Here is an 8617-nt window from a genome sequence, read left to right on the forward strand (position 1 = left end):
GTCATGTATGGATGTGAGAGTTGGGCTGTGAAGAAGGCTGAGCACCGAAGAATTGATGTTTTTGAACTGTGGTGTTGGAGAAGACTCTTGAGAGTCCCTTGGGCTGCAAGGAGATCCAACCAGTCCATTCTGAAGGAGATCAGCCCTGGGATTTCTTTGGAAGGAATGATGCTAAAGCTGAAACTCCAGTACTTTGGCCACCTCATGCGAAAAGTTGACTCATTGGAAAAGACTCTGATGCTGGGAGGGATTGGAGGCAGGAGGAGAAGGGGACGACAGAGGATGAGATGGCTGGATGGCATCACTGACTCGATGGACGTGAGTCTGAGTGAACTCCGGGAGTTGGTGATGGACAGGGAGGCCTGGCGTGCTGCGATTCATGGGGTTGCAAAGAGTTGGACACGACTGAGCAACTGAACTGAACTGAACTGAGTCTTCAGGAATGAAATGGAATGGTGGCAAAAGACTTCTTTGGATAGAGGAGGCAAAGTTGTAAGCATTGCTCTTCTGGAAAGTAGGTTTTGGATGGAAAGCTGAGGAAAAAAAAAAAAATCATCCTGTGTCCAGACAGTCTACGAAGATCCCTGCACCCAACTGGCCCCTGCAGTGTTCTTGAAGTGAAATGAAAGTCGCTCAGTCGTGTCCAACTCTTTGCGACCCCATGGACTTCTCCAGTCCATGGAATTCTCCAGGCCAGAGTACTGGAGTGGGTAGCCTTTCTCTTCTCTAGGAGATTTTCCCAACCCAGGGATCTATCCCAGGTCTCCTGCATTGCAGGTGGATTCTTTACCAACTGAGCTATCAGGGAAGCCTAGTGTTCTTGGCACCCTCCAAAATAGAAGGGAAGACACAGGGGGTGCCTAGATGGGGTCAAATATCTGTGGGGGAAATGAAACATTCAACCACTCATTGAGATGAATGGTACTGGATGGAACTTCCCTGGTGGTCCAGTGGTTAAGAATCTACCTGCCAATGCAGGCGTCATGGGTTTGATCCCTGGTCCGGGAAGATCCCACATACCCCAGGGCAAATAAGCCTGTGAGCCCCAACTACTGAAGCCCTCAAGCCCAGAGCCCATGCTCCACAACAAGAGAAGACATCACAGTGAGAAGCCTGTGCACTGAAGCTAGAGAGTAGGCCCCACTTGCTGCAACTGGAGAAAGCCCTACTCAGCATCAAAGACCCAGCACAGCCAAAAAATTTTTTAAAAATAAAGATGAATGGTGCTGGGAAGCACAATCTCGGGATGGTGAGCTTGTCTCCAGGTGGCAAAGAGAAAGGCCCAGAATGCCAGGGCTACTTGCATATCTGCCAGGGATTTTCTTCTAGGCCACTGCAGCTCACTGAACACCAAGCCCCACGCCATCTTCAACCACAGGCTGACAGATGCAGTCCATGTCCTCGGTGACATGCTCAAGCTTCACGTCAGCCCATAGTGACTACTCGGACTTGCTGTCACATGAGAAAAAGAAACCCCATTAAGGTTCAATCCACTGGATATGAGCTTTCCCTTCCCTGCAGCCTAATGCACTCCTCCAGGCTATAGCCAGACAGAAACTTCCCTCTCTGTGCTTTCATTTGTCTCCTGGCATTTGGGAGGAATGGGTAAGAAAATCAAATAGAACTGACTGACTCTGACTCACACAGAGCAGCAAGACAGGAACTCAGTGTCCTGACCTCAGCCATGCCCAACCCAAATTTGTCTGGGATGCTTCTATCCATGGAGCCCCAGTCAATATGGCAGCAAGTAAAGTGGGTAGTTTCACCCCATCCTCTCCTCGGTCTCTCCTGTCTCTTGTTCCTCCCCTCCCCACCTTCCCCAGTCCTCCTGAACTGCCCAGTCCCTTAATTTCTAGGTTTTTGTCATAATCTCCCTCTGTGGATCAACCTCTCTTATCTCTTAGGCCCCCAAAGAATTGCCTGGCCTAGAATCCAACAACACTAAGACCCTGCTCTCAGCCAAATGTGGGTTTAGGAAGACTCTAGGGAACTAATTCAATGAGAAATAAGTTTCCCTTGTTTATAAGCTTTAAAAAAAAATGGGGTCAATTCATTCCAAGAGGATGTTTTGATTCACAGAGAAATACGCATTTTTTATGGTCAAGGTCATTAACCTTAAGACTTACGGCTGACCTTTGGGCATTAAGACAGCCAGTGGGGAAAGATTTGCAGCAGGTTTTGCAGCAGGGTCTTTGTCACCACAGGGGGCTCCCAGGTGTGGTGACTCTCCCTGCCCCCTCCGTCCAACATGACCAGCCCCAGGTCACCCATTTTCGTCAGAAATCAGAATGTCCTCATCCAGCTGCTGGGAAAAGAGAACAAAACTGCCAACTGATTATTATTCAGGAACAAAGCAGGCCATTTATTTTAGCAGGGCTAGAGCCATTATCTCCCCAGGACACATGCTCCAGAGTGCAGTAGCTTTATCCAGTCACATTTCCTTCTGTCCACAAATCCTTAAAAGACTGAGCTGTTCCTCTTGCTGGAGCAAGACAAAAGGGAACTGGAGAAAGAACTTTATGGTAGCAATGACCTACAAATGCTGTTCTGTCCTTCCTTTACTGCCTGGACATCTACAAGCCAAGAGGACTTCCTGGCTTATCTAGAAACCCCAGGTGAATGGGAAAAGGCGTGAGAGAAGGGGACCTGGGCAGCCATCTTCCATCTGATACAGAAGCATCACAATGCCCTCAACATCATTACCATCATCAAGGATCCCGGCTTCTTGGCTGCTGAGAGTCCCAAGAAAGGGTCCCAGATAAAACACAGGAAGCTTAGTTAGATTTGAATTTCAGATGAACAGTGAATAATGTTTTAAGTATATAAGTATATCCCATGCACTATAGGGGATATGACTACCCTGGTGGCTCAGACGGTAAAACGTTTGCCTGAAATACAGGAAATCCAGGTTCAGTCCCTGGGTTGGGAAGATCCCCTGGAGAAGGAAATGGCACCCCACTCCAGTATTCTTGCCTGGAAAATCGCATGGACAGAGGAGCCTGGTAGGCTACTGTCCATTGGGTCGCAAAGAGTCGGACATGACTGAGTGACTTAACTTTCACTTTCACGGGGGATATACTTATACTTAAAAAAAAAAAAAAAAGCATTTTTTATCTGAAATTCAAGTTTAACTGGGCGTTCTGTGTTTTTATGCATTAAGTCTGACAACCTAATCACATCATCCCTCCCCACCTCATCTGCTGTACCCTCCCCACAGCTGGCTCTGGCTACCACAGACTTTTAAACTGCTGTTGTTCAGTCACTAAGTTGTGTCCAACTCTTCGCAACCCCATGGACTGCAGCACACCAGGCTTCCCTGTCCTTTGTTATCTTTCGGAATTTGCTCAAACTCGTGTCCATTGAGTTGGTGATGCTATCTAACCATCTCATCCTCTGCTGACCCCTTCCCCTTTTGCCTTCCATCTTTCCCAGGGTCAGGGTCTTTTCCAATGAGCTGGCTCTTTGTATCAGGTGACCAAAGGATTGGAGCTTCACATTTAGTCCTTTCAGTGAATATTCAGAGTTGGTTTCTTTTAGGATTGACTGGTTTGGACTGGTCACCTGGAAAGGAGCAACTATGTGCATACACACCAAAAGCATACAACATGATATGGGTCTACGTTCAGCACTGAGAAGCATCAGAGATAAATCTCCCTGGGAACATTTCATGTCTGACTGCTTCAGACTTGTTTGCCTAAGGTCATGTGCTGTACTGTGTTTAGTCGCTCAGTCATGTCTGACTCTTTGCAACCCCATGGACTGTGGCCCAACAAACTCCTCTGAGCAAGAATACTGGAATGGGTTGCCATATCCTCCTCCAGGGAATCTTCCCAACCAAGGGATCGAACCCAGGTCTCCTACATTGCAGGCAGATTCTTTACCAACTGAGCTATCAGGGAAGCCTATATATGTATATATAACTGAGTCACTTTCCTGTACAGCAGAAATTAAACACAGCATTGTAAATCAACTATATGTCAATAATTTTTTTTTTAATTAACAGTCATATCCCTGATAAAATTTAGGCTGAAGAGCTATCATATAAACGCTAACAGCATGTAGCCAGACATGATGGTTCTATGGTCCTGGATGCACTTCAGCAACTTCGTAAAACCCACCTTTAAAATCATCTTAGGCCAATAGCACCCAATCATTCTAACAAAATCATTCTTCCCTCTCACTGCCACTTCTTTATTTCCCTTTCTGTTTTTATTTCTGTTTGTATCCTCTTTCACCATTTACATTCAAGTCAATTTGTCCATTTGAATTAATTTCCCAGGAAAATCTTTGGAAAGGTCAGTCTTTTTTAATTAATTCCCCTATAAGATCCATGTAACCCACAGCTTGTTTTTTCTGTTACTTCCATTTTTATTCTGCCCAAAGTAAACCATAAAACATAAAGTTCCAGTCACAAGAATCCAGTGACTCTTAAAAATGACTGGAATTTATACTTTATGACTTTGAATATAAGGTCTTCTGAAAGCTTTTTTTTTTTTTTTCCATCTTACCAAAAAGAACTCTACCCTCTCAAGTAATTAATTATTTGGAAAACAGGCACACAAGAGTCCAGTCACTTGCCCAAACACAACACCGGTGAAAATTTCTGGGATTTTAAGAGAAACAGTAGGAGTTTCCTCTTAACTTTAAAAACAGTAGCAATGTTTCCTCTTAAACTTTACATATGAATTTTCCCAATGTCAGAATTTCATGACTCCATAGTATTTAGGGACTTCTGGGTTCCAAATGTGAGAATCTGGGGCCTAACATTCCAGAATTCTGGCTTAACCCCCAGTGAGAAAAGTCTCTATGATACAGTATCCATTTCTATTGTTTTGCAAGAATGAAAAGAAGCCACATAATTAAGCCTGGAGCAAAAGGAAAGGAGCTCAAGGAGAAGACACTTCTGTGGGGCCAGGACCATGGATGACAAAGCAAATGACGAACAGGAGGCCCCCCCTTCCCGCTGATGGAAGGTCATGCAGGTCACTGTCCTGCCCCTCCTCTCCCCTCTGCCTGGCTGATGCTTAACATAATACAAGATATCCAGGGAGTGGAAGTTTATATTTCAGGGTCTCCCAGGGAGTTGGTTCATTCACTCATTCAAAACCCTTGATTGCCTGTCTCTCACCTGCCAGGTACTGTCTCAAGACACAGGAAACATCAAGGTAAATCAGACCCTGTCTGTGCCCTCTAAGAACTTACAGACTAATACCCAAACAGCTTTACAAAAAAGTAAGTGGACCACAGTGCATCTTTGCGTGTTTCCGTTGCACTGCTTCTCGTTGTTGTCCAGTTGCTAAGTCTTTGCTTCAGTTGCTAAGTCCAATTCTTTGTGACCCCCATGGACTGCAGCACGCCAGGCTTCCCTGTCCTTCACTATCTCCCAGAGTTTGCTCGATCTCACGTCCACTGAGTCGGTGATACCATCCAACCATCTCATCCTTGGCCGTCCCCTTCTCCTCCTGCCTTCAGTCTTTCCCAGCATCAGGGTCTTTCCAACGAGTTGGTTCTTCACATCAGGTGGCCAAAGTATCGGAGTTTCAGGTTCAGCATCAGTCCTTCCAATGATTATTTGAGGTTGATTTCCTTTAGGATGGACTGGTTGGATCTCCTTGCAGTCCAAGGGACTCTCAAGGGTCTTCTCCAACACCACAGTTCAAAAGGATCAATTCTTCGATGCTCAGCTTTCTTTATGATCCAACTGTCTCATCTGTACATGACTACCAGAAAAACCATAGCTTTGACTCTATGGACCTTTGTCAGCAAAGTGATGTCTCTGCTTTTTAATACACTGTCTAGGTTTGTCATAGCTTTTCTTCTGAGGAGCAAGCATCTTTTAGCTTCTCAACCATGGACAATTCCATCCCCCAGAAGACATCTAGCAGTGTCTGGGGCATTTTTGGTTATCACAACTGGGTTGAGGGGTGCTACTAACATTTAGTTGGTAGAAGTCAGGAATACTGCTAAACTTCCTACAATGCACAGAACAGTGCCCCAAAACAAGGAAGTATCCAGGCCAAAATGTGAGTAGTGCCAAGGGTGAGAAGCCTGGTCTACAGGACAAATATGCTATGATCTGTTCTATCCAGTTGGCTCAGGAATTTGAGTCCACATGGCCACTTGTGTTCTTTTCCTGGTTCTATCATTGATTGGCCTTTGCCTCTGAGCAAGTTACTTCCCAGCTTATGTTTCCTCATCTATAAAATAGCCCTGGAGTCTCTGATCTCCATTTTCCTTCCTGCCTAAGAATCTATGGTTTTCACAGGGTCAATATTTGTGCTTTCACTGAACTCTGCTCCTGTGAGAAGAATATCTAGACCAAGGTCTGTTGATTCTGCTCCCAGTCGAGACGATAAGCTGCCTTCCTGTGTGGATCCTGAGTGTAAATTGGGGAGGGCGAGTGTGACCTCTGCCCAGGACCTCCACTAGGAGGTCTTTATCTAGGAGCTTAGTTTTCCCATCAGCAAACGAGACACAACCTGTCTGCCTCCCTACATCAGGAGGAAAGGCTTGAGTAAACGAAGCAAGACGGAAAATTACCCAGATGCTACTCTGGTGACCAAGTCCAAATTATACACCCCCCCCACACACACACATTGTCCCCCCCTTCTGGGGGGCTCTGAGGCAGTGAAGGGATAGGAGGGACCCCACTCAAAGCCAGCTCAGTGGCCTGGGGTGCTGGACTGGGGAGGGGAGGCATCAGTCCCTCTGTATGGTCTTTGGAACTACCTGAAGGAGGACCTTTGTCATCTGTCTCTCTGCAGGGAAGAAAGACTGGGATTCTTGGCCACTTATTTTAGGCACTGGGACTGGGTGTGAGGCAAGTGCCCTCAGATTCATTCTCTCTCTTTCTGTCTCTCTCCCTCCCTCCCTGGCTTCAAATGCATTCCCCAAACAGAAAGAGCCTTTCAAAGCTGTTGGGCTGGAGGACAAGAGCGGCTCTGGATCACAGGAGAAGCAATGCTCTGGGAGGAAGGAGAGAGGCTCCTGTCTGGCCCTAAACACAGGTCTTTTCACAGCTCCTGCGGTGCTGGCCTTAACCAGAAAAGCAGGAGAGGGAGGCAGGGCAGGGCCGGCTTTGGCAGCAGCACTGGGTTCTGTGTGGCTGCGCTTCCTCCGCTGGCAGCATCACCTCAGGTCTGCAGTCGGAGTCTGTGTCCTCCTCCCGCTAACCCAGTGCCATCTGACGTGGCAGACTGTGCGTAATGAACAAATGAGCCCTCTCTTTTTTTAATGGAAGAAAAATGAAAATTCAGAGACATTAAGTAACAGGTCCAAGTTACTCAAACTGCTAGGCAAGTGGACTTCTATTAGTTCTGTTTACTATTCAGTTTTCTTCATCGAGCTTATCAACAATCAATGTTCCTTAGTCAGTTAACCACATATTTTCCATTCTGTATTGTTCATTTTTGATTTTGATTTTTTTTTCCCTTTCTGGTATAATTTACATTCTGTAAAATGTACAGCTCTTAAGTATACAGCTCAATGACAGACACACACCCAAGCAGCCTGCATCTGGATAGAAGTAGAAAACATTTCCATCATTTCAGAAAGTTCTTGCATGACTTGTTCCAGTCAATAGCCACCCTCACCACAACAGGTGACCACTTTTTTTTTTTTTACTTCTATCACCATAGTATAGTTTTGCCTATTCTTCAACCTCTTATCAACCTCATATTCTTTTGCTCAATATAATAATATTTTTTAGGTTTATCCATGATGTATCAGTAATTTGTTCTTTTTATTTGGGGATGGCATTCTATTCTACAAACAGACCACATTTTGTTTATCCGTTCTCCTGTTGATAGATATTTGCTTTGTCTTCAGTTTATGTTCACGTGATTTTTAAAAAATTAGTGTTATGTGCCTATCTCAATTCTCCACTCAGATGAACTTTAACAAAAGTCACCCTCCACAGGTCACAGCATGTGAGAGAAAAGAGCTGACCTTGGCGTCCTCCAATTCAACCTCTTCTCTGATTAAGAGCTGCTATCAAGCTCCTATATTATGACAATGTTTTCTCTGAACTGCAGAGCAGACAGTGGTTGCTTCCACACAGTTATAACTCCTGCACCAACAAAGACAACAGGTCTCATTCAAGTACAAGAAACACACCCATTCCATTTCTTGTCATCAGGCAGGAATCCCTCAGAAGAAATGGAGTAGCTGTCATGGTCAACAAAAGAGTCTGAAATGCAGTACTTGGATGCAATCTCAAAAACGACAGAATGATCTCTGTTCGTTTCCAAGGCAAACCATTCAATATCACAGTAATCCAAGTCTATGCCCCAACCAGTAACGCTGAAGAAGCTGAAGTTGAACGGTTCTATGAAGACCTACAAGACCTTTTAGAACTAACACCCAAAAAAGATGTCCTTTTCATTACAGGGGACTGGAATGCAAAAGTAGGAAGTCAAGAAACACCTGGAGTAACAGGCAAATTTGGCCTTGGAATATGGAATGAAGCAGGGCAAAGACTAATAGAGTTTTGCCAAGAAAATGCACTGGTCATAGCAAACACCCTCTTCCAACAACACAAGAGAAGACTCTACACATGAACATCACCAGATGGTCAACACCGAAATCAGATTGATTATATTCTTTGCAGCCAAAGATG

The 8617-nt window shown here is 45.2% G+C and overlaps 1 long non-coding RNA gene across 1 annotated transcript in view; it reads left to right on the forward strand.

Moving 5' to 3' along the window:
* LOC104982282 overlaps window positions 1-8204 on the forward strand; it is a 25097-nt gene extending 16893 nt beyond the window's left edge. Inside the window, exons 2-3 of the long non-coding RNA XR_824492.1 lie at window positions 5136-5232; window positions 7919-8204. This is a non-coding gene — a long non-coding RNA (uncharacterized LOC104982282). The remainder of the gene's footprint in view (window positions 1-5135; window positions 5233-7918) is intronic.
* Window positions 8205-8617: the final 413 nt, after the last annotated feature.

This window comes from Bison bison, unplaced genomic scaffold (genome assembly GCF_000754665.1).
Source record: "Bison bison bison isolate TAMUID 2011002044 unplaced genomic scaffold, Bison_UMD1.0 scf7180017864530, whole genome shotgun sequence".
Taxonomy (NCBI): Eukaryota; Metazoa; Chordata; class Mammalia; order Artiodactyla; family Bovidae; genus Bison; species Bison bison.